Here is a 6902-nt window from a genome sequence, read left to right on the forward strand (position 1 = left end):
TAATATCCTTCTCAGTTTGATAAATGGTGCGGAAGGAGTTTACAGAGCTCCCTTCCTCTCCGCCATCTTGGCCCCACCCCATGGAATGTTCTTTAATCTCCATGTATCTGTGGTCTTTCCAAAGTTTTCCTTATGGTTGAAATTATTTTCATGGTGTTGTGGTCTAAAAATATGCATGGTATGATCTCGATCTTTTTGTATTTGTTGAGGCCTGATTTGTGACCCAGTATGGATCTACTTTGTAGAATGTTCCATGAGCACTTGAAAAGAATGAGTATACTTCTGCTTTAGGATGGAATATTCTGAATATACCTGTTCAGGCCATCTGGTCCAGTATGTCATTCAAAACCATTGTTTCCTTACTGATTCTTTGCTTAGGTGATCTTTCCATTGCTGTAAGTGGTGTATTAAAGTCTCCTACTATTATTATATTACTATCACTGCGTTTCTTTATGTTTGTTAGTAATTATATATTTGTGTGCTTACAAGTTGGGGGCATAAGTATTTATAATTTTTTTATCTTGTCTGATAGACTCCTTAATTATGATATAATGTCCTTCTTTTTTTTAAGTTTATTTATTTATTTTTTAGAGAGAGAGAATGAGGAGCAGATAGAAAGGGAGAGAGACAATCCTAAACAGGCTCCATATTGTCAGTGTGGAACCCAATGTGGGGCTCAAACACATGAACCCATGAGATCATGACCTGAGCTGAAATCAATCTGGACACTTAATAGACTGAGCTATCCAGGTGCCCCAATATAATGCCCTTCTTCATTTCTTGTTACAGTCTTTATTTAATTTAATTAATTAATTAATTTATTTTTAAATAGTTTATTGTCAAACTGGTTTCCATACAACACCCAGTGCTCTTCCCCACAAGTCCCCTCCTCCATCACCACCATCTCTTCCCCCCCCCTTCCCCTTCAGCCCTCAGTTCGTTTTCAGTATTCAACAGTCTCTTAAGTTTTGTGTCCCTCTCTCTCCCCAACTCTCTTTCCCTCTTCCCCTCCCCTTGGTCCTCCATTAGGTTTCTCCTGTTCTCCTGTTAGACCTATGAGTGCAAACATATGGTATCTGTCCTTCTCCGCCTGACTTATTTCGCTTAGCATGGCACCCTCGAGGTCCATCCACTTTGCTACAAATGGCCATATTTCATTCTTTCTCATTGCAATGTCTTTATTTTAAAATCTAGTCTGTCTGGGGTGCCTGGGTGGCTTAGTCGGTTGAGTGTCCAGCTTCGGCTCAGGTCGTGATCTTGCAGTTCGTGAGTTCAAGCCCAGCGTCAGGCTCTGTGCTGACAGCTCAGAGCCTGGAGTCTTTCTTCAGCTTCTGTGTGTGTGTGTCTCTCTCTCTTTGACCCTCCCCTGCTCATGCTGTCTCTCTCTAAAATAAATAAAACATTTTTAAAAATTCTTTTAAAAAATAAAATAAAATCTAGTTTATCTGTTAGAAGTATGGCTACTCTTTCTTTTGGCATCCATTAGCATGAGAGATAGTTCTCCATCCCTTCACTTTCAATCTGGAGGTATCTTTACATCTAAAATTAATTTCTTGTAGGCAGAATGTAGATGGTCTTATTTGTTTTTAAATTTTTTTTAATATTTATTTTTGAAAGAGAAAAAGTGAATGAGCATGAGAGGGGAAGGGGCAGAGAGAGAGGGAGACACTGAATCTGAAGGAGGCTCCAGGCTCTGAGCTGTCAGCACAGAGCCTGATGTGGGGCTCAAACCCATGAACCATAAGATCATGACCTGAGCCAAAGTTGGACACTTAACCGGCTGTGCCACCCAGATGCCCCAGTTTGTTTTTTTTTCTTAAATCCATTCTGATACCCTATGTCTTTTGATTGGAGAATTTAGTCCATTTACATTCATATTGATTACTGAAAGATATGAATATAGTGTCATTGTGTTACCTATAAAGTTGGTGGTTCTGGAGATGTTCTCTTTTCCTTTCTAGTCTTTGTTGCTTTTGGTATTTCTTTTACAAAGAGTCCACTTTAATATTTCTTGCAGGGCTGGTTTAATGGTCACAAACTCCTTTAATTTTTGTTTTTCTTAGAAACTCTATTTCTCCTTCTAATCTGAATGACTGCCTTGCTGGATAAAGTATTCTAGGCTGCATGTATTTTTCCCATTCAGTGTGCTGAATATATTATGCCACTCCCTTCTGGTCTGCCGGGTATCTGTGGAGAGATCTGCTGCTAACTGATTTGTCTCCCTTTGTAGAATAGGGACTGCTTTTCCCTGCTGCTTGCAGAATTCTTTCCTTAATCTGTATTTTGCTAATTTTACCATGATATCTTAGTGTTGGCTCGCTTTTGTTGATTTTGATGGTAGTTCTTTGTGCTCCTGGATTTGGATGTGATTCTCTCCCCAGATTAGGGTAGTTTTCAGCTATAATCTGCTCAAATAAACCTTCTGCCTCCTTTTCCCTCTCTTCTTCTGCCTAAGATATGAATGTTACTATGCTTTATGGAGTCACTGAGTTCCCTACATCTGTATTTGTGATTTGATATTTTCTTTCCCTCCCTTTTCAGCTTCATTATTTTCCACAATTTTATCTTCTACATCACTTATTCATTCCTCTGCTTCTTCCATCCTTGTGGTCGTTATATCCAGCCAGTTTTGCATGTCAGTAAAAGCATTTTTTTTTTAAATTTGGGTCTAATTTTTAGGTCTTTTATCTCTGTGGTAAGGGTCTCTCTGGTTTCTTCTATTTTCTCAAGCCCAACTAGCATTCTTATGATTACTGTTTAAAATTTGGTTCAGGCATTTTTCTTATATCTGTTTTGATTAGCTCCCTGCCTATAACCCCTTCTTGTTCTTTCTTTTGAGATGAATTCCTCCATCTTGACACTTGTCTAGGTCTCTGTCTTTTATGTGTTAGGAAAGCCTGTGGCTGGTCCTATTTTCACTAGGGCTGAAGTTCTGAGACACTCTATAATAGGTAAACCTGGTGCATGGGGAAGGGCCATTTGTGCTGGTCTTCTAGAGGAGGGGCTTGCTGCTGCTCTAGCTCTCAATCACACTTGCCCTATTAAAAAACGCACCTGAAGGTGCACTTGGGTGGCTCAGTCAATTAAGCCTCTGACTTCGGCTCAGATCATGATCTTGCAGTTCATAAGTTCAAGCCCCACATTGGCTTGATGCAGTCAGCACAAAGCCTGCTTTGGATCCTATCTCCCTTCCTCTGCCCCTGCTCTGCTTGTGCTCTTCCTCCCCTCTCACCCCTCAAAAAAGGCATATGTAAAATGCAAGGGGGTAGGGCTTGGATTAAGCAGCTTAGGACTCCACTCTGTGTGCTGTACCACTTGCTGGAGTCCTTCATGCTGATGGGAGAAGTGAGAAATGGCATTGGCCCAGTCTCTTCCCTGGAGAGGGAAGTTTGCACCCTTTGCTGCTTGGGAAGCCCTCCAGAAGAGCAAACAATCTACCCTCTTGTGTCCCAGGCTTCTGTCAGATCCTTACCTTCACCCTGTTTTTTCCATGCTGTCAATGCTGCAGTGCTCCTATGTTTTCTCTCAGGTGTGTAGCTGGGTTTCAAAACTCCAAATTTTAGAGACCTGGCCAGTGTGGACCTGCACTGATCCTCTGGGGCAGGGTCCTGTCATGCTGTGGCTGGTACTAGTTTGTTCTAGAAAAGCAGTTGCACAACCATGCAAGGGCTTAGATTTTATGGAAAACTTTAGCAAAAAACTTGCATCCAGGTTAGCTCCCTCTGCAGGTATGCTAATGAACAAGGCAGCTCAATGGCACCCACAGTCTCTACTGTTCCTTTAAAAGCAGTGCCACCTCTCCAAAATGCATTCCAAGAAGGAAAACTGTCTCTCCAAGTGTTACCCAGGGGATCCTTAGATAACGCTGTCCACTCCAAGATCTCAGCCCTCCTTTTTGACGGGAGCAGTTACACCTGCCAGGCTTGACCTTGGTGATGGTGCCAACTTTTAAAACTTCAGAATTTCAGTTCTGCTGTTTGTAAACTTTTGATAATCAGCTCCTCCCAAATTCCCAGTCAATGCTTTTGAGGAAGTGTTTTTCTTGTGCAATCCTCTACATGCTGCTTTACCTCTCCCTCCCTCCCCGCTCCCCCACCATGATCAGGGCTCCCTCCCCTCTGCAGCACCTGCAATTCTTTTCTCCCCCAAATCACATCACCTCCTACATTCCATGACGTGGCCTCTTTTCTCCCTCTAGTTGTGCAGGTTGTTCTCTCAGTCCTCAGATCAATTTCCTGGGTGTTCAGAATGATTTGATAATTATCTAGCTGTTTTTGAGGGACAAGGCAAACATATCTGAATATGCTTGTGGATAATGGACAAGCATATCTACTACCTGAACTCCTCCCCCCAGGATAAAGCAATTTTAAGTTACGCTTACAGGTTTGGTCATGTATATATAAAATATGAATGGTTAATTCCATAATGAAAATTATGACAGCTCTCTACATTAATCTCTCTCCTGTTCTTACGGGGAATGTTCAGTGTTATCTGACAATGGTCAGTTAAAGAAACAAAATTTTGGGAGGATTTGGTTCTACCCTTTTCTTTTTTTTATAGTATTTTCTTAAACATTTATTTATTTTTGAGAGAAACATAGAGTATGAGCGGGAGACAGTCAGAGAGAGAGGGAAACACAGAATCAGAAGCAGCCTTCAGGGTCTGAGCTGTCAGCACAGAGCCTGATGCAGGGCTTGAATCCACGAACTGTGAGATCATGACCTAAGCCGAAGTCAGACACTTAACCAACTGAGCCACCCAGGCACCTCGGTTCTACCCTTTTCATCAGCAATTTCTCACATGTCAGTCAACCCTCATAGAGTAGAGCTCTTAGTTGAGGGCCAGCTCCACCATCTACAGAACCTTCTTATGCACATTCTCCCCTCAACTTTCCTTTTTTTTTAATTTTTAATTTTTTTTGAGAGAGAGAGAGAGAAGATATAGAGCACAGATGGGGGAGGGCAGAGAGAGAGGGAGACAGAAGCAGGCTTTAGGCTCTGAGCTGTCCACACAGAGACTGACATGGGGCTCAGACCCACAAACCGTGAGATCATGACCTGAGCTAAAGTCCAAAGCTTAACCAACTGAGCAACCCAGGTTTCCTGTGAACTTTCCTTCTTTGATAAAATTCCATTAGATGTTCATATTTTAGTGATTTTTGAGAGTTTTCTTTTGCTGCTTTGGTGTACAGTTGTATTTAATTCATAGATATTTTTAAAACTCAGAAAAGTACAAGAAATAAAATGTTAAACACCTAGAATTAAGAACTGACATCTTGGCATATTCTTTCCAGACCACTCCTTTCACCCAGAAGCATCCTCACCCCCTGAAAAAAATCAATCTATTGCCTTTGTAAAATAAGACTTAGTCTTTAAAAATAATGAATATCTCAATTAAAAAAAAAGAATGAGAAAGTATCTATATACACTGCTATAACTTCCTAGACAGACTGTTAAAAAAAAAAATCAAGATGCAGCAAAACATAGTGTGCTGCCTTTTATGTAAGAAAGGAGATGAAATCCATATAGGTCACTGGATTATTTTCAAAAAGAAACAATGAAAGAATAAAAGCTTTACCTATAAGAGGAGGAAAAGAATAAGGAGGAGGTGACAGGGAGCTAAAATAGGCCTCTCACTGTTTATGGCTTTGGTTCTGAAACCATGTAAATATTTTACTTAATTTCAAAACAAAATTAAATCAAAAAGAAAATCAATCTCTAAAAATTAAATATAAATTGAATTATATCAAGTTGATGGTATAATCACATAAAGAATTTAAGAGTAATTTGATTATTCTTCCAAAGGACAAAAAAACACCCACAAAGAAATCTTAAACTGCATTAAATTGGTAATATTCCTATTTTATATAGATGGGCATGCACATATTTATCTACATATATACATATAAGTATCTATTAGGTAAAGGAAATAGTTAATTATGGCTATGTTATTGGGAACTAAAATTTTCAAGGTGAGAGAAAAGAGATTCACATAAAAAATAAATTAAATAAATATCTTTTTATCTTCAAGTTAAATTAGAAATACCAGTATGAACTTAGAATTGATTCTCCTATTTTTAAAACAGTCATATTTTCTAATCTGTTGTAATTACTCCCAACCCAATAATAATAAACACTCTGAGTATCCAGACTGTGGTCCCTAAAACCGCTCACCAAAAGGAATCAGGTTTCTTCAGTGATTTAGTCAATTTCAGTTATGGAGATGGAAATATACAAGATCAGTCTGGGACATCTTGTCATACTAGAAAATAAAAAGTATTAGAGACTATAGAATCATGTCAAAAGAACACAGGAATTGACTGGTTCCCTCTAACCAATGACAGAATAATTCGAGCACTAGAAAGAAAAGCAACTGTAATGCACTGAAATATACATGGCACATAGTGGGGACTCAGTAATGTTTATCTAATGAATGAATTAATTTAGCATTGTAAGTATTAATAAGATGTTGTGTAAGGTGTTGTCTACAACATTGATTTAGTGGCTCCTCCATAAGGACACATTGTGTAAATTTATCTTCTTCTCAAATACTAGGACAAGTTAACTTTTTTCTAGAATATTTTTATGTCATGCATAGTACGTTTCTCTTTCTTTTGGCTTCTGTGAAGCATGGAACCAAATGTATGGCTCACTTACAGCAACTGTACAATGTTAGGTATCTCTGGCTTATTTTATTACCCTATGACTATTTTCCCTTTGTCCTGATTTCCTTGCCTCATATTTTTCAACCCACTACATATTTTATATTAAAAGCAGGGGAAGAGGGGTGCCTGGGTGGCTCAGTTAAGTATCTGACTTCAGCTCAGGTCTCCCTGTATGGAGCTCTGTGCTGAAAGCTCAGAGCCTGGAGCCTGCTTCCCATTCTGTCTCCCTCTCTCTCTG

The sequence above is a fragment of the Suricata suricatta genome, chromosome 5, assembly GCF_006229205.1.
Source record: "Suricata suricatta isolate VVHF042 chromosome 5, meerkat_22Aug2017_6uvM2_HiC, whole genome shotgun sequence".
NCBI classification, from domain to species: domain Eukaryota; kingdom Metazoa; phylum Chordata; class Mammalia; order Carnivora; family Herpestidae; genus Suricata; species Suricata suricatta.